This window comes from Ambystoma mexicanum, chromosome 6q (genome assembly GCF_040938575.1).
Source record: "Ambystoma mexicanum isolate Mex_15411 chromosome 6q, UKY_AmexF1_1, whole genome shotgun sequence".
NCBI classification, from domain to species: Eukaryota; Metazoa; Chordata; class Amphibia; order Caudata; family Ambystomatidae; genus Ambystoma; species Ambystoma mexicanum.
In genome coordinates, this window is record NC_090937.1 from 1,537,312,359 (window position 1) to 1,537,338,306 (window position 25,948).

Consider the following 25,948-nt stretch of genomic DNA (forward strand, 5'->3'; position numbering starts at 1 on the left):
CCTTCCATGCAATTTCTTTGCTATGTTTCTCAAACAGTTCTCATGCTCAGTGTCTGTGCACGCCGGCGCACTCGTACCTGTATGACCCCAATGCAATGCCTTTCCTTTGGGAAGAATATTAATGTAAAGGTTACGTTTCATGGATATGACTGCAATTCGGCTAATATTTGATTCTCAGGGCAGCAATCTTATTGTAGACATCAAATGGCCGATCTGATGCAATGAGCATGAGCACCCAGCATAGGTACAAGTTCAATACGGAAATGCAAGAATGCAGCACATGAGCAGGCCAGGTAAATATAGAACCACCGGAAAAAAAGAACTTCCTTTCCGGAATGAAGACTGGCAGAGACGCTGACGTTCGATGTTCTTATTCCTTTTTATCTGCAATTTCGCACAGGTCAGTTGGGGCGATGAACCAACTCCTGTTGATTAAGGTGACATTTTACATTATATTGGGGTGATAACTTTTAGAGGTGGACATCGTTATTAAATAATGGAGGAAGCGCTGAAAATGGACTGCTCGCAATGCCATTATGTGACAGGACGTTTTGTGAGCTTAAATCTTTTATTGCTTTTCATTTACATATTTTTCAGGAAGGAAAGATGCACATATGGGAGACTAGTAATTAGAAGATCCGGGAAGCGCGCACCATTCCAGTCAGAATTGCTTTTTGAAATGGGAAATACAAAGTGTTGCCATGGTGCAGTTCTTGTTGTTGATCTTTCGCGGGGAGAAAGTAGTTTTCTACCTACTGAAGAGTAAAGGAAAAATAAATCCTTCTTTTATGAAATATATTCCGTGCTTCCTGTTTCGGTAATTAGTTTTCCAACACGGAAGGAAAGGATCCATGTTGAGGTTAAGAGAGAAGTTTTGTTTGTTTGTTTATTTATTTGTATTGCACGCCAGACCCAAGGGTAACCGGGCGCAGTGAACAGAATATGCGAAGCTTGCAATGTTGCGTAGAAATTACAGTGTTACAGCAAATTCAAATTACAATGTTGCATAATTAAAATTTACGATAGTGGTAAAACTTTGATGATACATATATACATTCAGATAAGTAACATAACACAAATTAAAGTCTTTCAGTGAACCTTCTTCATTAAATGATTTAGAAACAATCGATATGAAATAATCAGTTATTGGAGTTTGATCTAAACATTAGGGGTCTGATTCATGGAAGCGTTTTATAATGGTGCAATCCCATAGGAAAACGTTCTGTGAATCAGGACCTAGGTCTGTTATTCGCAGTTCATGAAAAATCGATGGCCTTGAAGACGTGTTGAAACGAGTTTACAGAACTAATACAGACGCACAATTTAGAGCATTTTATCCAAACTTGTTGAACTTCTTATCTGTGTTCTGTGGATTTACCCCGTTTTTCTATTTGTTTTAATTGTTGTTTAAAAACCTTTTTTTGAATGTTTCTTATTTCGTTTTTACGTAGCATATTTGTGATTAAAACTGTAAACAATGAATTATTGTTCTCAATTTAGAGAACGTTAATTAAAAATCAAAACAAGTTTAGTCAAAATAAATAATAATTATTTAGAGAGTTGGGCATCACTTAGCACAGTCATTGATTGACTTTCATGAATTAAATCACAGAGTCAATTATTCAATTTTCCCTCTGGCCATGATTGTTTTCTTCTATATATGAATAGGGACCAGTGTCAGTGGTTAAAGAGGTTGTCTACATTTTTCGCTTTTAAAATGGAAATGATGTCAGGCACATCACGTTGTGAGAAAAACGTCCACATTGCATCAGATAGTCCCCCCTCTACTGATCCCCTACTAATCGCAGCTCTTCTGCGACCCCTTTACAGTGCTCCATTGCTTCCAAGTGATGTAGGTGCTATATACATCCCATACATACATACATACAGAGGCCTTCTAGACATGCTCATTTACCCTAAATACACCCAGAACTAGGAAGTAGCCTCCTAAGAATCTCCTAAGAATCTCCTTCAAGGAAGACAAAGCTAACTAAGAATGAAAGATGTCAAGATGAGCCAAGAATTGCACTGCCTCTGAGGCGGGCCGCATCATAGAGTGCATGCCATGACATGCCAACCCCCTTTTCCTGGTGCATAGGATTAGTTCAACCATTGTAGTCAGATATGCACTCTAGATCGAGCTTACTACTAGGAACATCATATCCCCTAGTAGGTGAAGAAGAGATGGATGACATCAACAGCACATGAAGGATATGCTGCACGAATAATGAACCCTTGCCAGTGGCACAGGGACAGGGATTAGCCTCTGCTGGAGGCAATTGCCTTTGAGCATCTACAATGATGAAGCATTCTGCATCATTAACCAGTGTGTGAAGAATACATGCTGAATATTGGCTGGCAGAATTTGTAGGCAAAATATCCTTCCTCGGGGGGCGCTGTTGCACGGCGAGCCAAGAAGGCATCGGGGCTGGAGAAGACTAGTCTGATGTACACATCGCCGGCGCTGACAAAATATGCTACAGAGGTGGTGGGATCTCCTGTGAGGGCAAAGTGACATCAGCAGCCTTAGAGAGGTAAGTGCGGCCCCATCAGCGAATGCAAAGACATTATATGCCCTAACAGGCAATTTCAAACCAAATTGGGTGGCCCACTGGTTGAATAAGTGGCCCCATATTTCAACAGCTGCCATATATGTGAATGGTCCACTACTGGGTATCATACTGATAACACTCTTGTGAACTACTAGACGGACCTGCAAAATAGGGCTCAGTGCCTCCCTGGTTGGGCCACAATGTGACTATACTTCGGCTGCTTACCAGTTGCCACATATCCTGCACTCCAAAAGGTGAAATGATGTTTCTAGGCCGGATAACCCCCCCACAACGACATACTCTCTTGACCCCAGAGACAACCCATGCAGCTGACGCCATGGGGATGATTTGGTCTGGGCCCCCCCAGTCGTTGCATGATTCATAAGGGGCTTGCTCATCTATAGGTGTGGCAGGTCTAGACACACCTGGCCCCCTGGGAGACCACATAATATGAACAGAGGGAATCATCACAAAGGGGTCTGGGAATAAGAAGGGACCGTTTACCCCATTGATCGGTTCACGAAACACACCCCTAAACCTTTGGAGGTGCAGGAAGGAGCATCGAATGACCATCCTACCACTGAGGAACCTCAAGCTTTGGCTCCAATTGACCTACAGGGTGTAATGAGTTCCAGGCAGCGTGGCTTTGCTGCAATTATTGATAAGCTGGACAGTATAACAGCTAATGTAACTTCGATCCAAACCCAACTTGAAAAGGAAACCCAACGCATAACTGAGGCCAAAAATACGATCAGCAATACTGAGGATACAGTGGCATTGCTGCAAGAGACTTTAACGGCACTATCTAAATATGTGAGGCATATCAAGGCCCAATGTGAAAACCTAGAATCAACATCAAGTAGGAATAATGTGCATATTGTTGGTGGCCCAGAGGATGCACTCAAAGGCAACATGGAGAAAGCAGTGAAGAATTGTTGCATGATCTTCTGGGGGATCCTGTGTGGTCTCCACTCTTTACAATTGAGTGGGCACACAGAGCACTGTCAGCGAAGCCCAAGCCAGGTGATTATCCGAGACAGATAATAGCCCACCTGATGAACTACCTCGACAGAGATTTGACACTGTGGGCTACCCATGAGAAGCAAGAGCTCAAAAATGGCTTGAATATTGTGCGCATTTTGTCCAGGCTACACAGTGACTGTACAACAAGAGAGGTGCACTTTTTGGGCATCAAAAAAATGGTGTATGCAACACTGCATACGCCATGCTCTCCCCATGAGGCTTCGCATTCAGCATAGCAACAAGACCTAGGTTTTCATGCTTCTCGAGAAGGCTGTGGGGTTCATAGAAGCACAAATTCCATTACCATCTGGAGGTGGGCCACAGAGACTTTATGTATCAAACGGTAAATCCCGTCAGCTCAGATCTGGCGATGATGCTTTAATGGAATTGTAATGGTCGATACCATGTAAGCTAAGGCCATCACTGGGCAATTGTCTTGTTCCCCACTCGCTGCGGTAACTGCTACCGCTGATGCAAGTGCTCTCATTGTGTGGGGTAGTTCTGTTGAAGGTATGGCAGGGAGGGACGAACATTGTCGAAGGGGCTATGAGGGAGAGGGGTTGGGAAGGGTTCGGGCGTTGGGAGAAAAAGTTATAAAATACACATGATGAAGGGGATTCAGACTGACAGCGCATGGAAAGTTACACTGGGCAATTATGGCCATGGTAAGAGGTGCGGGATGATGCATTAATGGGGAGAGCAGTTCAGCCATTAAAGTGCTGAGCTGGAATGTTAGAGGCCTAGGTTCCCGATAAAATACATGAAAGATCATCACGTATGCAAACAGACTCAATGTAAAGATTCTATGTATCCAAGTAACCCATATGCTTAGCCATCATGCCAGTCGAGTAGCTCTGGGATGGGGAGACCAGAGGTATTATACTTCATCTTCCCTTCCATTCAAACACTGTGAAACTGTAAGGAATGAACAGGGTCATTTGTGAAATATCCAACAGCTTCGGTATTATGTGGGGGTGAATACAATACTAGAGTTACAACTAGACTGAACTTCCACAACGGCCAAATCCCCTACCAACACAGTGGCGTTTTAAACCTGCAGCTTAGAGGACCAGGTATTTCCGGTTGAACATGAGGGAACACATTACACAGTACTTCGACAGTAACGATGGCTCAGCAAGCAACATTTTGGCTGGCATACATCAGTGCCATGGCTATATCATCTGAAAATAGGATGTTGCAGGATATCAGAAGGGAACTAGGATAATGTGAGTTAGAACTATCGCGGCACCAGCATGGATACGCCACTGACCCCTCCCCCGAGATGAGGCTGGACTTTAAAAGCGCCCTTCACAAGTGCAGAGGAATAGCAGACAGGGAATTGAAGTACTTTGAAAGAGCTGCTGCTGCCCAGCGTTATGGTGGGGAGACGGACAGACTGGGCAATTTTTAGAACACGTAGTCTGGACTGACAGAGGCAGCCCTTATGTATCATGTGTAACACGCATGGATGGTTCAGTGGCAAATTTAGACAAAGACATGAATATGGTGTTCTGTGACTTCTATGCCGCATTGTACTCCTCGAAAGGTGGAACCACAGCCTCAGCAATTGATGACTATCTGGGGAAGATACCCATGACACTATCGGGGGGACACTAGAATGTCTTAGAATGGACCTATAAGTATGGGTTTGTTGAGGAAGGCAATTAAAGATCTCCCCATCGGGAAGGCACCAGGATCAGATGGGATTTGCAGCAAATTATATAACAAATTTTCTGAGGAACTCACTCCCCGTTTAATACAGGTCAGGTTGGAGCCCCTGGTCACGGGGCCCCTACCTGATTCAATGCATGAGGCAATTATCATTCTGTTGCTTAAACCCAATAAGACTGCAAATGAATATGGGTCGCACAGGCCCCTATCATTAATAAACACTGATGCTAAAATTTTCGCAAAAATTCTGACAATGCGACTGATCCCTCTGATGTCACTCATGGTACATGAAGATCAGGCAGGTTTTATACCTGATAGATCTACACCACTTAATCTATGTAGAATGTATAATGTCATCCCACAGGTACCGCAAGATGACCAGGTGGAGCATTAGCCTTAAATATACAGAAGGCATTTAATACTGTCTCCTGGCCATTTCTCTTTAGGGTATTGGGAAATTACGGGTTTGAGCCTAATCTTATAAGATGGATACAGGCACGTATTCACAGCCAAATGCGAGGCTTTATATATGAATGGTATACTGTCTCCAATACTGCAACTGTAGGGTGGTACCAGACACGGTTGCCCATTGTCGCCCTTACTCTTCACCTTAATTATTGAACCATTGGCCAATCTAATAGGTCCATGATACGGGAGCGCTGGCATCCACATTGGTGGCCAGCCGGAGCTAATTACACTTAATTCTGATGATATTATGCTATACATAAGAGAACCAGAGCGTAATTTGCACCGTATATATTAAATGCTGTGGTGAAGTTTGGTAGAAATTCTGGTCTTCATCTAAACAGTGGCAACGAGATAATTCCCTTGACGGATAATACCCGGAAACAGGCAGACACATTTTGGTCTCCGCTGGTTGCCGCAGAGTGTCAGATATTTGGGAATAGAGATTGCACACACTTCTGTGCTGACCAAAGCCATGAACTACGACAGACATATGGCTAACATAGCCATCAAGCTTGGCAGGTGGAAACCCATCCCCATATCATTAGCAGGCCAAGTGGCACTATTGAAGATGATACTCCTCCCCAAATTTCTTCATCTCTTTCATAACATACCGACATGTAGGACATTCTACACTGATCTAGCTAGGATGTTGTAAGGGATTTCAATCAGGCACACACCCAAGTCTCGCCCAGCATGTAGTGCGCAAAGGAAACCCTTATTTCTTTTTATTTTTGTCTATAAGTTCAATATTCTGAATGATGTACCACTCATAACACACCCTTCCCAAAATACCCTCCCGGTCACATTGAACCAGAAATCAGGCTAGTTTGTAACGGTAAATATTTATTTATGGATTGAGAATTTAAAACACAATATATATTTAATAGGTAACAACAATCACCAAGGGGTGACAAGGACAATGAATAATCTTTAATGCACTGGGAATTAGGTAATGAACACAAAAAGAATGCAGCAAAGAAAAGAATACTTTTGGATTGGTTTGGAACAGATAGCACTGTGGTTAGAGGGTCCCCCTGCAACACCCCTCGACCCACCAATAGGCAATTTAAATTGATGTGAGGAGAGAGCAGGTACTCAAGAATAATACAGACCAAATAGAATATCACCCCATCTTCCCCCCTTAAACACATGAGAAAAACGGATTTGACTTTTCAACTGTCAACATAGCTTTGAAACTGGCTGAGCAAAAACACTAAATGTGGTCAAAAATGCTTAAATTATTATAAATTTCTACGGGAGTCGCTTTGAACAGATGAGTCAAAAGCAATGATTTAATCAAAAGAAAACAATTGGAATCTCAAAGGCAAAGTGGGAAATAATTTAAAGACAATTCACACATTTAAAACTTTTGCAAAAAGTAAATTCGCGGCAAACTTTTACTATGCAATTTTTTATTAAAACGGGTCAACTACACTGTTTTGGGTTGTGTAGCTAAGGGTGTTAGGTATCGGTGGGAATTGAAATTTCGTTTCTATCTTTAAAACTGAGGTAGTTATGGAGGTTTTAGTGGGAGGTGTTTTTCAAAAATAAAGACATGAATTTGAACAAGAACCAGAAATTATGGATTATGCTTTTACACAAGACTAGAGCATGCAGGCTAGACAACTGGGTGGGGACGAAGTAAGCTCTGAGACTGATTTATGACTTCAGTAACGGATCCCCAGTGCCTTCCCCAGCGGAACCAGTCCAAACACTCGAAGTGGAATTTTTGGATCAGAGTTACACAAATAAAAATGACTATGACAATGACGCCTTAGCAAATAGACAGAAAAGATAGCATTAAAGATTTTGACACTGTCACTGGTTATGAAAGTAAGGATAGTTCAGATATTAGGGTGGAACAAGATAAGACAAGGTCTACAATAGTTCTCTAGCGTCCTGTTAATACGAACAATCCACTGGGATTTAAGATTTTTGGCCCGTCAAGATTCTGGTCAATGGATCAGGTCTATCAGGGAAGGACAGCACATCAGCTAGGATCAGCTCGGCCGGTCACCGGAACTGCATGGGATCTGCCCTTGTTGTTTCTGGATATTTCAGATCAGCGGGATGGCGAATTCATCAGCAAGCATTATGGTAGCAAGCCAGATAGTTTCAGGATGCTTCCCCACACCACAGAGCTTCACTGGGTTGTAAGGATTAGTTGAGGATTGAGACCTAGCTGAAAATGGTTCAGCTACTGCTTGGCCTGTTGATTGGCATCTGGATCTGGATCCGGAAGGATATTAAAGACTGGATGTTGAATGCTGGATCAGAGTGCTTCGCTGGAATCAGAAGAGAGAGTGTGTATGTGTTGTCAGATGTCTCTATTTATCCTTTTAAATGACATCACAAAAATGGGTGTATGGGCCGGCTTAACTAAACTCGCCCCTGTGAACTGGGATTGGATCAGAGCCTCATCTCCGCCTTGCATCTGAGTGATTGGATCAAAGACAGATGATGTCAAGTTTATGGTTTAGTTTTTACAATCCTTAGAAACCTCCCCTAGCCACAATTATCAAAATCTAATTTTGTCCTAAATACATATTTATACATATGTAATCTCTACGAAAATCACATACAAGGATTACATATTTTATGGAGTATCTATTCATCAAAATCCCACAGCTGTGAGACCTTTTTTCGCATTTTTGCAGCATTTCGTCCATTTTGCAATGAACACATTTTCCAAACTTTCTCCAAATTTCCACAAATATGCATGTTTACCATAGGAATGTGTGTGCAAGGTTTAACAATTGTAGCATACATACAGTTCCCATAAAACCACATATATTGCCATTCCTGTTCATAATATGCTACACAGTTCCACCAAGTTTTGAAATATAGGGCCAAAAATGAGAAATAACAAATCTCCCCCTTTTTATATTTTTCACCACTTCTGATAGCAAATGTATAAGTCTCTAAAATATGTTCATTACATATTCTTAGCAGCAAATGGTCAGCCTTTTGTCTGTCTCTGGAGGCAAGGAGCAGCCCCCACCTTTGGGATTTCCTTCTGCAAGCCTAGTTTACGACCTCTTCACACATCCATTTCTGGCCTGGAGAATCTGCCATTGTTCAGTCCTTGGTAGCAGACAAATGTCTGCTCTACCCCACAATTATCATGTGTTATTGAGCATCTGCTGATATCAATGCCCTCCCCTTGGGTGGAAAGCCAGCCTATGTTAATTTTTAATTTCTTGACTTGAAATCCAGCATAAAACAAACTTGTTGCATCAGATGACATAGATAAATTACATTCTTAGGTTTAAACCTGTGGGATCAAAACAACTGAGATCTGTGTTCCTTTCACCAACAGTCCTTTTATATTTGCTAGTCAGGCAGATCTTTAGTTTTAGACAACTTTAAAGTTTAATCTGGAGAGCCCATTTGACAGGGGCTGTCACTCACAGGTAGGCCAGTGTGGCTGCACACAGATTTATGACAGGAATTGTCATTCACAGGCAATCCAGTTTTGCTGAGAAAATGTTTTGCTCTTAACATTTCAGAAATTTGTAAATTCGCAGTGCTTCATTAGATTAACTGAATTTTAGCGCTAAGCAAGATTTTGAGTGTTGGAAAGTGTTATGTACAGGCATTTTGAAGTTGCAGCAGCATAGTAAATGTCATTTACAGGCAAATTTTGGAATTTCACTTGCAAAGCGCTGCTTCGCAAAGCGCTGCTTCTCCCTCTGTACTCCATGTTTACTTGTCATGGAGCCCACTGGCACTTTTTCTGCAGCATGTGCTCTGTTCCACCACACATGCACCATGGGTGGTAGGTTGGGCAGCCATCTTTTTGTGTGTTGAAAAAATGTGGTTTTGGAGGTTTTGGCGCACGCACACTTTTTGCCGCCATTTTGCTGTTTCTCGCTCCATAGATATCAGAGTGAGGCCGCATAGTATAGCAGAGTGGGTCAATACATCCCACAAATTCCTCCTCCCATCTTCATTTTGACTTCTAGTCGAGGGGGAGTTGGGCGAGTGAGATGTTCTTTTCTGTCCACGTGGAGAAATTCAGTTGCTTCTCCCGTCAGCGATTGAGGTGTCACGCTCTCCTCGCCGGTTCGGGTTGGGATGGGACGATACGTCGGATTCCTTGGGTTTTTCCTCCCGGTCCCCGAGTGGTCCTCCTTGGTGATCCTTGGTATTTAGTGCCAATACCAGAAAACAGAACATAAAACGGTTATGAAAATGTTCCCACTACTGTGCCCAAACATCTTCGGGGGATCTCAGCAGTGGGAAAGACACTTGCATTCCATTACAATTGGCAATATTCCCCATCTATTATTCAGTGATCATTTTCTCAGGTGTAATCAATGAATATTTAATAATTTTTCTAGCTGTCCGGATTTTCCCCCTCTGGGTTTCCGGTGAGCTCTTCTATCTGCTGCAAAGTATGCCTGGGGTGTCAACTCTTTAGCTGGTTTATGTGGACCCATTTGTCTTCTCCCTCTGTCATACTGCACTTAGGGATGCAGATTCTGTAGGCGACTGGTGAGATTCTGTCCACAATTTCAAAAGGGCCCCACTCTTTGGCTTGGTTCCTTTGGAAATTGTACAAGTAGACCCAGTCTCCTACTTGATATTCCTTTTTAGTTGTCTCAAGGTCATAGTGGGTCTTCATACTCTCTGCAGATCTTTCTAGATTCCGCTGAGCATACGCAAAAACATGCTTAAGGTGTTTTCTCAGATTCTCAACATACTCATGAGTTGTGGAGGCATTTATCAAGGTCTGCTCTTGAGTTCTGTAGAGCACATGCTGGGGTAGCACCATCCTTTGTCCAGTCATCAGCTCAAAGGGAGACATTTTTGTTGCAGATGAAGAGGTAGATCTGATGGCCATCAGGACGAGGGGTAATCGAATATCCCAACTTGGCCCAGAATCTGCCACAAACTTTTTTAATATGCTCACAATAGTTTTATTGTACCTCTCAACTCCACCACTAGAGGACATCCGGTAGGCAATGTGTAGTTTCCTTTTTACCCCAAGCATCTTCCACATCTTTGTCATCACTTCGCTAATGAAGTGGCTACTTCAGTCTGACTCAATCCTTGGGTAGTCCAAAACGTGAGAAGATGTGATTGATCATCAGGGCAGCTGCTGTTTCTGCCTTGCAATTTGGGGCCTGGAGACATTCCACCCATTTAGTAAACAAGCATGTTATGGTCAACATGTACTTGTTCCCTCTAGAGGAGCGAATCACAGGCCCGATAAAATCGACTTGCAAATCTGACCAAGGCAGTGTCATCCCCCTCTTTTGGAGGGGAGCACGGTGTGTGAGTGATGTTGGCTGAAATTGTGCACACACAAGACACTCTGTCAAGTATTGGCCGAGATCCTGCCCCATGTATGGCCAGTACGCCACCTCTCGCAAGATTTCTAATGTCTTATGAAACCCCCGATGACCGGCTGTGGCCGCATCATGGGTGTGACTTAGCATAAGTCTTCGGAATGAGGTAGGGACCACCCACAGCCAGATATTGATCTCCTCACCAACAAGCTGTCTTGGATCCAGAATATTTTGGACATTTCATCAGCACTCTGAGGTCCTCTTTCCCAATGCAATCGGTATCCGTCAGGGGAAAGTTCTCAGGGTCCTCAATGTGTTGATAAAACTTACCAATTATTGGATCCCCTTTTTGAGCCATAATGAAATCAGCATCTGGGTTCTCCTTACTCCATTGGGCAGTTGAGAGTTCATTGTGAGCATTTGTCTGGGGCCTAGTTATAGCAGTGACCTGGATTTCCCCCAACAGGGACTCAATCTCAAGTAGATCCCCTTGGATGGCTCTGGTCTTGGCCTGCTGATCAGGTAGGTTATTTCCAAATGACCCTTGATCTTTTACCAGTAGATGGCCATACCATTCAAGGTGATCAAATCATCAATATTCTGTATTAATTTTCCATGTTTTCGTGGTTTATTTTCAGCACATAGCATGCCTCTGGTTTTCCAGTTAACCAGGTGCTTCAGAAACCCGTTCCGTACATAATCTGAATCAGTGATTATGACCAGTCTGTGGAGATGGTGTTGGACAGCAGCGAGGATGGCTTGATGCGCGGCCATCAGCTCTGCCACTTGACTACTATGGGGACCGATTTTGTACCCAGTGGAGGGTTCTGTGGCATCAGCCAATTTGCCTTCTAAAGCTGACTGTGTCATATTAGTTAGCGCTCCAATTGATCCGTACATTCAGAGCACCTGATTACAATCCTTGTCTACAGGCACCTCATACCTCCACTATGCACTTGTGCCTAACTACCCTCCTTCACCTACTGTACATCTACACCAGACGTTGGAGATCCCAGTCTCACCCACATACTGGCTACTACACATCCACCTTCACACCGGAGGTAACTATCACACACACCCTGTGGATTAATACCATGGTTTGTGCTAACCCATATTTGGATGATCCGGCACTTTGGATACAGCACTTTGCTTCCAGACCAACACCGAATCAACCCTGCTCTATTACTAATAGAAACCTTAGACTAAACTCTAGAGCAACCCCACTAAAACTTTGCTCTTACTTGAAGCTTTATAATAGCTCACCTTCACCGCGCAACATTATCAAAAGCAACCATATTCAAACCACACCACGCTCCCATTACCCGAGCATCACCCTCAGAAATTTCAGATTAGGAACCCGACTACAAACTAAATCTCCTCAGCCTCACTTCTACAAGAGAACTAAACATCTACATCAGCATAACAACACAGCCAATCAGGCCAATGAACCAGACACTAATCTGACCACTATCATCCTACCTGACGCAACCCTACCACCACAGAAAACCTCTGCCAATGACACCTTCATCAAAGCAGCCTTGGTGAATGCTAGGTCCCTCCCTGCCCACGCATTGGACATTGCTGACTTCATAACCTCTGAAAAGCTTGATCTCCTTGCGGTTACGGAAACTTGGCTAAACGCAGTTTCAGGGCCTTCCTTGGTGCTAGCCGTACCAAATGACTACGCTATCATTAGATGTGATAGAAACACTAACCAGGTGAAGTGGGGCGGTCTCGCCTTCATCTTCAAAAACACCTTCGACATTAGAGTCATTCAGGACTTACAAATCCCCTTTGCTGAATCCTTGTCCATCAAACTACCATTATCACCCAACCACACAGCAACAGTGCACCTTATCTACCGACCACCTGGACCCATTTCCACATTCACGGAGGATATTGTATCCCTTATATCTACGAATACCAAACCCAACTCACAATGTATCCTAGTTGGTGATTTTAATCTTGGTCTTAATGACCCCATGAACACTAACACCCTTGAACTAGCCAACACTCTATCTGACCTTGGTCACGCCCATATCATTCATGAGCCCACACATATTAAAGTAAGAACATTGGACTGGCTCACTAACATTAATTGCACTATTGATCTTCTATCTAACGAACCATGTATTTGGTCTGATCACCATAAAATAACCTGCTCCATCAAAGACACCACACAACGTCCTGTCCCTATCATTGCTTCAGCCACCCACACCAGGAACAAGAAAGACATTACACCTGACAAACTCTTTCCTTTATTACTCCCCTTTCTCAACGATACTTCCACCTCTGACCCTACAGTCCTAGTGGACAGTTACAATCAGGCAATACTTAAAGCTTTGAATACCATTGTCCCTCTAAAATTGCGGAAACCTAAACCACAACGTCATCTGAATTCGTGGTTCACGCCGCATCTAAAAGAACTGTGCAAAATTAAGAGAGCCGCAGAAGCACATTGGAAAAAGTGCCCCTTAGCAACTAACAAGAATGAGCTAATCCTAGCATCTTCCAACTACAAAGAGGCCAAAGACACTTACAACAAAAGGATCATGCAAGCGGAATCAAATACAAAAGAACTTTTTAAAATCCTAAAAGAATTGGAATCTCCTATCGCCCCTGTTGACAAATGTATCACAGATGCATCATGGTGCGCTAACATCCAGAAGGTGTTATTAGATAAAATAGCTCTGCTACAATCTAAAATCAACGCGAAAAAATGCTTGCTATTCACTGACCCTGAATACAAACGATATCCCAATAAGACCTCATATAAACTCAGCGGGTTAAGCACTCACTGCTGCGATCTGAGTGTAATCTGCAGGTCGCAGGTTCAAATCCCGGCAAGGCCAACTCAGCCTTTCATCCTTCCGAGGTCGATAAATGAGTACCAATTTCAGTTGGGTGATATTGTATGTAAATATGTGCTCTGTAAAGCGCTTTGGATTAAGGCGCTATATAAATAACACATCATAATCATTATCATTACCTGTAAACCATTTAGTTTCTCACCCCTGTCAATCTGGGAAGTGGAAAAAATCATTAGGAAACTCAAACCCTCTAATTGCCAAGGTGATGCCTGCCCTGCTCCGATCATCAAAGCAGCAGCACATGACCTCGTCCCATTTATTACTAACCTTATCAACGCCCCCTTCAAAACTGGAGTAGTGCCTGATAACTTAAAAGACGCTTGGGTCATTCCTCTAATCAAAAAACCGACTCTTGACCCAGCCAACCCATCTAACTATAGGCCAATAACAGAGGTACCCTTTTTACTAAAAATACTGGATAGAGCAGCCTACTTGCAAATTCAAGCGTATCTAGAATCTAACAATCTATTGGGACTAAGGCAATCCAGTTTCCGACCAAGACACGGCACCGAAACTGCCTTGATAGATCTCACCACTCAAATTCAAGCATTAAAAGACAATGGTAAACTAGCACTCCTCTTACTGCTTGACTTGTCAGCAGCTTTTGATTTGGTCAACCACCAAACGCTATGCCACCATCTGAAATCTGCAGCACATTTCTCCAACTCAGCCACATCTTGGATCAGCTCCTTCCTGACAAACAGAACTATGAGGGTCCTCTCTCCTACTGACTCTGCTGAACCTTCCCCAGTACTTTGTTGGGTGCCGCAAGGTTCTTGTGTGTCCCCCACGCTCTATAATGTCTTTACCAAGCCCCTATTTGATATCCTTGACTATCTGGGTGTCACGTATACTAACTATGTGGACGACACCCAGATACTCATTCCCATCTCTGGAGATTATGCAACTGACAGAAAACCCTTAACGAAATCTACTCAGTAATACAAGCATGGATCGCACAACATGGTCTTTGTCTAAATGATGAAAAAACTGAGCTGCTTATCCTTGGTACACACGCAAAACTAAAAAAATAAACACTGCCTTCAAATCATTTACTATAGAGGACAACTCCATTACTGTCGCAAACAACACTAAAACTCTTGGCATCTACCTTGATGCGACCTTATCCTTCTCCAAATAAATTAATGCGGTAGCAACCTCATCCGCATATCCTTGTAAACTAATCACCGCATGCAGGCCGTTCATTTCCACACCTAATTGCATCACACTTGCTAGAACTCTAGTTCTGTCCAAAGTTGATTATTGTAACGCCCTCTATTTAGGTACTAGCCACAACAACCTTAACAAGTTACAAGTAACCCAGAATAATGCCATCAGGGCAGCCCCAAGAAGTCCCATATTTCTGAGACTAGACGCAACCTGCACTGGCTCCCTGTAGAGCATAGAATATCTCTCAAAACTCTTGCTCTAACACACAAAGTCAGGGCCTACCTTGCTCCAGCCTACCTCACTAACCAATTCACTTCACATATGGCCTCAAGACCACTTAGAGTGGCTCAAGCAAACACAATGTCCATACCGAGATTCAAACTCCATAACTTGGGAGGGGCTAGCTTCCCTGTACGGGAATCAAAGCTATGGAACACACTCCCTGCTTCCTTTAGATCAGAACCCTCCTTCCACTTATTGAAACTCAACATTAAGCGCTGGTTTCAGGATTTGGATACGAGAGTTTAAATTCCCGATTTTAGGCCTGTCATCTGCTTTACTGCATTTATTGTAAATACTATACTGTATTATTTAACTGCATCCTCCTTTATTTACTGTATGTAGCTGTAACATGTATGTCTCTGCAACACGTATGTATATTCCTTATCAACTGTATGTAACTGTAACGTTCTGTAACCTGCTTTAAATTGATGCGCCTGTATGCCCCTGGGCCTGGCTGCGCTTTATAAATAAAATAAATACAAATACAAATACAAATCATTCACCCATGCATTCCCCACGCCAGCCACAGGTTCATTTTCCCCGTTGTTGTCAACATGGTAGGAGCACCCATCCACATAGACAGTGGGCATCACCTCACACTTGTCTTCTTCATAGACATTGTATGGGGAATTAAGGTATGACTCCATGTTGTCCTTGATTTTGAGACTTCTGTCCTTGAGAAAGTTTTCTCTGGCACAATCATGCAAGTCAGCCAGACCTTGCGCAAGGGGACTCTTTTTGTTTTGGCCAAATCTGACCTCCACAGGAAAGCCTTGCATTGACAGAATCCAGGAAGTAATTCGGGAATTACTCACATTTCCGGCCCGGATTTCGTCACTTTGAAGATATTGCAGAGGCTGGTGTGGAGTCTCCACTATAATGTGTTCCCCCTGGATAAACGGGCGGTCATTTTTCAATGCTCACACCGTTGCCAGGAGTGGCTTCTCACAGTCGTTGAATTTTTCCACCACAGAGGATAAAGTCTTACTCGCATAGGAGATTACTTTATTGACCTTGTCATGCTTTTGGTATAATACTGCAGTCAAGCATGTATTTGAGAACCCTGTCTCCAAGAAGAACTCCTTGTTTTTGAAAGGGTAAGCTAGGCAAGGTGCTTGTGAGAGGCTTCTTTTCAGTTGTCTTACTGCCTCGGCTTGTTCTGGACCCCACCACCACTTGACCCCCCTTCAACAGATAGATCAGGGGCCTTGTGATTTCTGCGTAATCCTCAATGAACTTTCTACTGTAATGAGTCAGTCCAGGGAGGCTCCTTAGCTCACGCAGTGTTGTGGGGTCTTTTAGTTTCTGGAGTGCTTCTACTTTCTTTTCCTGGGGACAGAGACTCTCAGGAGTTATCTCATGCCCCAAGAAATTGACACGGTCCTGCACCACTGTGCCTTTTGTAAAGAGTGTTTTGTTCCGGCAGACCTCAACTGTGTCAGAACATAATGGATCTCCGCTATGTGTTCCTCCACAGTTGAGCTTTTGATTAGAACATCGTCTACATAGGCCAGGTTACCCCTTTCACCTAATTCGGGCATGGCCTTATGCAAAAAGATATGAAATTTATTGCCAGAGTTGAAGTATCCAAATGGAGTCCGGGTCCAAGTGTACTTCTGTCCCCCGAAGGTAAAGGCCTGCTTGTATTGGTCCTCCCTACTGACAGGTACAGTCCAGTACCCATTGGTCAGGTCAATGGCAGTGTATATCTTTGACCCCTGGAACTGGGCCAGCCCTTGGTCAATCTAGGGAAGAGGCCATCAGGAAAGTGTTGCCACCTTTTTTCGAGATCCCTTAGGTCAGCACCTAGTCTCCACTGGCAGTTTTTTTTTTCAAAATCCCCAGCACCGGATTATTGAAGGTGCTGTGGACTGGACGAATTATCCCACGGGACTCAAGGTTCTTAATTATTTCTGTAAGGGACTCCATTGATGCAAGAGGCAAGCGATATTGCTTCACAAACACTGGAGTCATGCCAGGGTCCGGGGGAATTGTTGCATGGATTTCGTGTGCGACCACACTCATGTGAGTCCACCGCAAAGAGATCTTGAAAATCTACGAAAACATGTTTCAATTTTTGCTTCTGCTCCAGAGTTTCACAGGCATCAGCTAGGTTGACTCTCTCTTCAACTATTTGCCTGAAGCCCGGAAAGACTTCTGGTTTGGCTATCTCAGCGGCCTCCTCCAGCTGGGTGGAGAAATCCCTGGTTAAAATACTGAGTTGGACTGATGGCTTCAGATTGGGAAGGCAGCCCCGGTGGACTTGAAAGATCACCCTCCTGAAGTCACAGGTCACCTCTTCCTTACCATAAGGGCAGGAAGAGTACACCAGGAAATTTCCCCCATGCCGGGTGAATATCCTGTCTGGTGTTGTGTCATTGTCGCTGTCAAAACAGTCATTGGGGATTGGTCCTGCCAGTTCATTACCTAAATCTATGGAAAAATGTTGGTCATCAACCGCCATTCCAGTAATGGTGCCTGCGCCCAGAGTGATACTCCTATGGTCGCTGTTATCCACCACTATTGGAATGGTGTTGTGTTCTGTATTGACTAGTGGTGTTGGGTTTAACCCCAACCCTTGCTGTTGGAATTGGGCATTGAGGTGAAAATATGCATCAGGATTTTTCAGTTTCTGTCCTCTTTTAATTTTTACTTTAAGTGTGAATTGTCGGGTGTGTTCTGGGATGGTGACTTCCTCTCCAATCTGAATTTCAACTGCATATGGCAGCAATTGAGCTGACCGAAATGCTTTCTCTGGGTGATCAAAGTCCATGGGATTACCCGCTAATCGGGACCAGGCTTTTAAGTTTATTACGTCCAAACTAATGGCTAAGCAATTGAGAATGTCACTGCCTAAGTAAAATGCAGCAGGGACATCTTGCACAACTCAACAATTATGGACTATGCTCTTGTTGCCTATGGAAAATGTGAGCATACACCTGCTAGGCAGGAGAAATTTGGATTTGGGTGTTTCCAGGTCCATTTCCCATTTGCCTATCAATTTAAATGTAGGAATGGCTGGATCTTTTGGGAGTTTTCAGAACATGGCCCCGCTGATGAAGCTCTTACCATTGTTCATCCACACTCGGGCGAGAACAGAGTCCTTCCCCCCACTTAACTGAATGGGGATGAACAACTGTTCTCCAATTTTCTGAAGATCAGCCAAGCTTTGAGCTGATTTCTCCTCATTTTGGACAATAGGAGTGGGATTTTCTGATTGTGAATTGGTAAAGACTTTCAGAGTGTGGGATGTATTTACCCATGCATCCGAGCCCTACCTCAAAACTGTGCAGTACTGACATGGAAAACCTCATGATGGCCAGAGCTTCCCAGAAAATGCACAGGGAAATGCATGAAGAATAGGCTGCCACTCATTTTGCCGATGTTATGGGCACAGAAGGACACTGCCTAAAACCACCATAGGACTACCCACACAGTAGTCTGAAACCATTGGGAATGGCAATGCTGATTGCCAAAAGCAAACCCATAACTGTTGGGAATTCATTTTCTTAAATCCCAAAAAGGGGTGCAGTACCAGTACTCACCACTATCCAAAAGCCGGCAGTTTAAAACCACCCTGTGTTTCTCTGAAGGCAAGCCAAAGTGCCTATTTCAAACATTGCAATATGTGCAAAATATTCACTGAACACCAGCAGACCTTTGGTAGAATGGAGTTTTGTGTGCCTACAAAATCGGGGAAATGAAGAGCCCAGAACAATGTTTATAACAAGACTGGCTGCGCTATGGAGTCAGCAGTTTAAGTTGCACTGGATTTAAAGACACTAAAATCTAAATGTTTAAATTGACTGAGTGACCTACTTTTGAGTGTCACATAGGTTGCAATTGTTTAAATGTCATAGTTTTAAACTTAGAATCAGCCTTCTAGCTGCATATGTGAAAATGTTTAGTTTTATTTGAATGCAGAAACTGGGGAACAGAAATGACAGCTTAAAGAGATTCCAATTTGCCTGGCAACTACCCCCATCAGGAGTGAAACTTGAGTCACAGCTGTGTTCCCAGGCCTAGCTGCCCTTTTGCTGCTCACACTAAGGATATGCCATCTTTCTGATAATTGAATTACCTGTGCTCTGCAGGAAAGTGAACAAAGCCCTGTCCTTGCTCAGGCAAAGGTTTTATTGGCAGGAGTCGTAAATGGTCGTAAAAAGTGGCTTCCTCCTGAGGAAAGGGGAGGGGCACTGCCTGTGAGAGCAAGCTGGCTTGGCAGTACTGGATAAACCAGTATTTCTACCTTGTGCTGAGAGGAAACCACACCCCTTTGGAGCCAGAACATAACTCTAAAAAGATGAATAACTCATAGAGCGGACATGTGAAAATTTTATAAATGATACCAGAATTCTTGTGATTTTTCTGCCCACAGTTTAAGAGGTTTTTAGAACCGGTGGTATGTTCAGGGGGGTTTTAGCGGAAAAGTGGATATTACTCTAAATGTATGCATGTTAAAAATCTGAAACTTCATCAGTTAATGTCCATACTCCCTGCGCACATGTATGTAAAGTTGGGTCAATGTCAGAAATTGAAAAATCAGTTAAAAAGTCAATTATCTGCCATTTCTGAATGCAAGCTCTTAGAAACAGCAGATTTGGACAGAGACATGGCTAAATTCAGCCACACCATGTATATGTAATTTCAAGCAACTGTGTAACTGTGAATATGTCTTTTATTATCAAATATAGAATATGTGCAATCTGACAGTGGAGTGTCCTATCTGCAAGCCATAAAATGACATCCCTCTGACTCACAGTTCATTCCCCAATCAAATGATAAATGGAAGTTTGACCAATTAGAAGCTGAGAGAGAGGTAGGGTCAGTGATGCTAGAACACACCCACATTCTAAACACATAAAAGCAGACAGACAGGACAGATAGGGACCTTCAATTCCATCTGCAGCGGGACGCTCTGCCGGAAAAATCCATACTTTACCTCCATCAAACCTCCAGAGAAAAAGCAGTGCTGTACCCAGAGAGACCCAGACCAGCAGAGAGAGCTGACCCAGATCACTGTGAAGTGCAGAGGCCAGACCAGACCAGACCAGAGTCCAGTCTAAAACCCTGACCAGATCCGTGATGAGGCCCATTTCACTCAAGAATATAGTGTGAGTACCTAGAAAACTGTGCAGAACCAATCTCCTAGTTAAAATAATATAATTCAATCTATTTAATCTAAGTAGAACTGCCTCCTAACTGTCACCTGTCATTTGTAAAGCTGTCACTTGTCAATTCCTAGTTGCAAGCTGCACTTGTCTTTTTGAACTTTAAAATTTCAAATCTGAAAAACGACCTTCACAAAATCGCTCATATCTCCGCAACCGTTTGTGCTAGAGACTTGCAGTAACTTTCATTTTGAAGCTGAGATCCTAGGTTAGAGATAGTCCTTGTGGTTCCTCTGTAATAGCGCTCGGCGCATCCACGAATTTTGCCGCGATTTGCAAATTTCTCCACATGTAAAATCAGCTGCTGCTTGCCTTCCATTTGCCAGAAATTCGTTTAACCTGCTAACTATCCCTGCCTCATTGCTAGTGTGAGCCTGGACTAATATTAACTAGATACCACTCACCCTGAACCTCTGAAAGGGAATTAAAAGCGTTTCCAGCATATTTCTCATCCATTGCTAGCACATATCAAAGCATTTGGGCCTGTGTTTTCAAAACTCCTATCTGTTTTCTTTAAGCTTGCTGGGGATTGAACTGATTACATTGATTGCATTTCTGAGAACTGTGTGTTTTCCTTCCATTTCCTTGCCTTGCATCAAGGGGGGGAGGGGATTGCCAGAGAAAAGTGATTACATTGTTTTGTTGAAATCATATTGAGTATTTCTATACTGCATTTCATTCATTCAACCTTGCATCCATTTGAACTCTATAAAGCATTCTCTATCACATTATTCTTCTTTTGTTCCTATTTACCAGTGTGCTATCTCATCCATTTCATGTCAACTCATTAGTGATTATAAAGAAGTGTGCTAGTGCCAGATTCTCTGTTGTTAATCCTTATCATATCAGATTAAGGGTGATATTCAATTATTAATTTATTATAAAGTGTGATATATATATATATTTTAAATTATCAAATAAACCTTTTAAACTCGCAAAACAGAACTACTTCTTGGCTCAGTGGGGTCAGGGGTATTCCAAGAGAGGGGTGTTATATAGGGGTAGTCATCCAGAACGCATGAACTGGACATAAAGATATATCAATAAGGGTTTTCATTCAGTATTATAGACTAGGCGTTGACTTAGCTGTAGTGTTGAATTGAATCCTCTTACAAATTGGGGGCTCGTCCGGGATCGTTGGGTTAGATTTACCACTTGTGCAGCTTAATACAGTGTGCTAACTGACGGGCCAGGAAGTCTGCCATTTAAAAAGAAAAATGGAAGAAAATCACTTGGCCCTCCAGGGGCTGGGTGATCTCCAAAAAGAGCATGCAAACTTGTTAGAGCACACCAGAAGGGTGGAAGATGCTCTGGCAAGAAAGGAGCAGGCCAGTAGGGATGGGAATCAGGAGGTAACCCTCCTGCAGCAAAGACTGGCCCAGTTCTCCAGGACCAACCAGGAAGCACAGAGGGAAAATGAGGCCCTCTGTCAACACAATGATAGGCTCCAACAACAGGTAGCGATGCAGGAGAGACTGATAGAGTCGAGTAAGGCCTTAACAGAGGAACTGAAAGCACAAATGCAGGCTCTTGCATTGCAACAGGGAGCAGGGGCGGATAGAGATGAGGTCCGCTGGGAAAGAGAGACTCCTGACCATAACCGCAGGAGCCCTAACACCAGGGGCCTTCATCTCCCCCAGTCCCTGGACTCTACCACCCCCATGTCCCCTGGCGCACATGAGCACAGGGCCGCAGGGATGGCAGATTACTATCCAGCTAAGAGTATGGGGCTCATAGGCCAGTACCACTCAGGAATGGAGGGGTGGGCATCCGGGTATGGGCACCCAAGTACAGTACAGTTCAATGGGGAACCCCAGGAGAGTAGGCCCATTAAGGGCATCCTGAAAACCTCTGCCCAGTTAGGTCAGTGGAGGGGGTACCCATCAAATCTTGGCAGCAAGGAGGAATCTGAAGACTCCTCTGAACTGCGCAGGACACAGGAGACCAGGTCCCCACATTCTGCCAGCCATTCCCAGGCTCGCAGAATCCGGGAAAACCTGGAAGAACAGACGGGAACCTCTGGGAGCAGTGCCTCTGAGTCCGAGGATGAATGGACAAGGGTTACCCGAACCAAAAAGGCCAATAAGGCAAAAAGGGCCTTGCTTAAGGACCCCTTAAAGCAGATTAAGGCGATCAGGAGCGTCATCATGCCTTACCATAAGAACGCTAAGTATTCTGTTTGGGAGCACTTAGAGTTGTTTGAACAAATGATGGAGACTTTCCATTTGAAGGACAGCCAAAGCTGTATTCAATATGTAAAGTGGACCTTCTCCCCGGAATACTCCAGTTTCTTTGCGGGGCTGGAGGACCAAAATCATTTAAGATGGTCCACCTATAAGGCGGCCATCTTGAAACATTTTTCTGTTCACAGAAATCCTCAAGAGGCTCGCAAGGCAGCCTACAATTTGCAATGTGGGGAGGATCAGGCCCCACAAGAATTTGTGCAGGAGTTAAAGCGTGCTTTTGCACAGACCACAAGAAGGGTGCGCACGGATAGCAGGGAATTTATTAATACGTTTTTCCATGCCTTGCCCAAATATATCATGACCAAGCTCGTGAGGGATTTTCACGAGAAAAGATCTTTAGACTGGGTCATTGAACAGGCTACCCGGATCTATGAGGTGCAGAAACCGGTAGATAGCAAAAGTAATGCCCAGAAAAACCCCAAAGCCAACAGCACCCCTGCTGCTGCCAAGGTGGCAGAGGTAAAGGTCACCCCCGTTTTAGATTTGGAGATGGGGGGGCCTAAAAACCTACCTGCACCTAATAATGCTAGGCCCAGAAGGTCTTCGGGCCAGTCACAGACAGGGAGCCAAGGAGGAAGCCCCACAAATGGGGTCCCTCGCTCTCCTGACTATGTAAGTCCTCGCTACAAAGGTAACAGACCCATCCTGGGTTATGTGTGGACTCCTCCAGCCCAAGGGGGGGGATCCAGCCAAGCACCTAACCCAGGGAACTTCCCTCCAAACTTCCCACAGGAGGGCAGAAATTTACCAAACCCTGGGCAGAACTTTTTCCCCAGATATCCACCCGACTTTCAGCCCCAAAACCATCCATCCTTCTTTCCCCAATTCCCTGAGCCCAGACCACTGAATCCGGGAGAGGGGAGGCCAAGGGTGGAGGGGTACCCAAATCTTCCCAACCCGGGGTATTACCAGAGGAGGGACAGCTACCCTTCCCGGGATCAGCCCAGGGGAGAAAACAGGGCCCCGTATCAGCCTGAGCGGGTTTCCCAGTTAGAGCGCCAGGTTCAAAACATGGCGCGGGACCTGGGTCACATACTGAGGGCTCAGCAGAACCCTCAGATGGGCGTTTCGGCGCAGAACGTACCCAACTCTGGACCTGGTGCTCCAGAACAATGACGGGGGCAGCACCCCGATAACACACCGGTTCCCAGGGAGGAGGCACAAAGGGAAGGGGGGTGTAAAGCCTTGGAGGAAGCTTCCTTCCTCACTTGTAAACAGCCCCTGGAAACCCAGGAACCGGAAACAAAATCTCTTGCCCCTGAAAGTCTGCCTCCTAAGGAGCAGAGGGGGGGTAGGAGAAACAAAAGACCCAAACAGACTCAGTTTGAGGAGGAGGTACAGATCTTCCAATTTGAGGGAGAGGGATCCTCAGAGGATCCTGAGAAAAGGATCTTCTCCTTCAGACAGGGGGGAACTCCTCCCAAAGAAAAATGGGTCCCTAGGAATGCAAATCCAGACTGGGGAGATGTGGAGACTGAGCTACCGCCGCCCACCATCTCATCCCAGAACCAACAGCAAGAAAATCCCCGGGTTCAAACCCATACTGGGGACTGCCTCCAAAAAGGGGGGGGCGGCCCAGAACTGGAACCAGGGGAACCCACAATGGCTCTGATCTCCAGTTGCCAAATTTTTCTTTCAGATTCCCAAGACTCTCCACAGAATTCTGCCCAAATCTCTTCGCTAGCAATGTCCAAAACCAGAAAGTTAGCCCACCAGTTGTCCAAAAATGTACATTACCTGTGCCCCCTTGAGGAGAAGGAGGGAAGATATTATGCCCCGGTACAAGTACAGGGGCATGGTACAATCTCGGCACTGGTGGACACTGGATCTCAAGCTACCCTTCTGTCCAGAAGGGCCTTTGATGAACTGAATGCAGGAAGGGGAGAGGATTACCAAATTCCTCTCACCTCTCTTCCTGGACAACTGCAGAACTTTGACGGGAAGGAAATTCCCGTTGAGGGGACTGCAGACTTGGACATTAAGATCGGGCGACACAAGTTGAAACACCCGGTCATAGTTGTGACCCCGGAGGGCACCCCTTGTTTACTAGGGAATGACCTCCTGAGAAGGTTGTCACCCCTAATAGATTGTGTAAACAAGGTCCTCTGGACCCAGACTAGCCGACCAATAAAATTAAAACAGAGTGTCAACCATGTTAGTTTAAACGGCACATGCCACATGGTTGAACAAAAATCTGACCAAGTAGAATTTCACTTCCAGAACAACCAAATTCCAGACGTGACAGTCATAGCAGTAGGACAACAGACTGGTGATGGGGGGGTCCTCTCTTTTTCTGAAAATCAACCTTCCTTCCAGTCTAAAGTGGTATTCCACGCTGGAAGGAAACACTTTGAAATTCTATACCAATCCACAATCTGAAACTCCCACTCCTATAGTCCAGAAAGATGTGAAATCAGCTCAGGGTCTGGCTGATATTCAGCAAAATGGAGAGCAGCTGTTCATCCCTGTGCAGTTAAATGATGGGAAGGACTCTGTTCTCGCTCGAGTGTGTGTGAACAACGGTAAGAGCTTCATCAGCGAAGCCATGTTTCGCCAACTCCCAAAAGATCCAGCCATTCCCACCTTCAAACTGATAGACAAATGGGAAATGGACCTGGAAGCACCTAATTCCAAACATCTCCTGCCAAGCAGGTGTATGCTCAAAATCTCCATTGGCAACAAGAGCATAGTCCACAATTGTTGGGTCGTGCGAGACGTCCCTGCCGCCTTTTACTTAGGCAGTGACATTCTCAATCGCTTTGCCATTAGTTTGGACCTAATAAACTTCAAAGCTTGGTCCCGATTAGCGGATAATCCCATGGGCTTTGATGATCCAGAAAAAGCATTTAGGTCAGCTCAATTGCTACCTTATGCAGTTGAAATTCAGGTTAAAGAGGAAGTCACCATCCCAGAAAAGACCCGACAATTCTCCCTGGAAGTGAAAGTTAAAAGGGGACAAGAGTTGAAAAACCCTGATGCTTACATACATCTAAATGCTTCTCTCCAACAGCAAGGGTTGGGGGTAAACCCAACTCCATTAGTCAACATAGAACATGACACCATTCGAATAGAGGTGGATAACAGCGACTTAAAGAGTATTACTCTAGCCGCAGGCACCATTATTGGAATGGCGGTTGATGACCGACATTTCTCCATTGATCTTGTAAATGAACTGTTAGGACCAATCCCCAAGGACTGTGT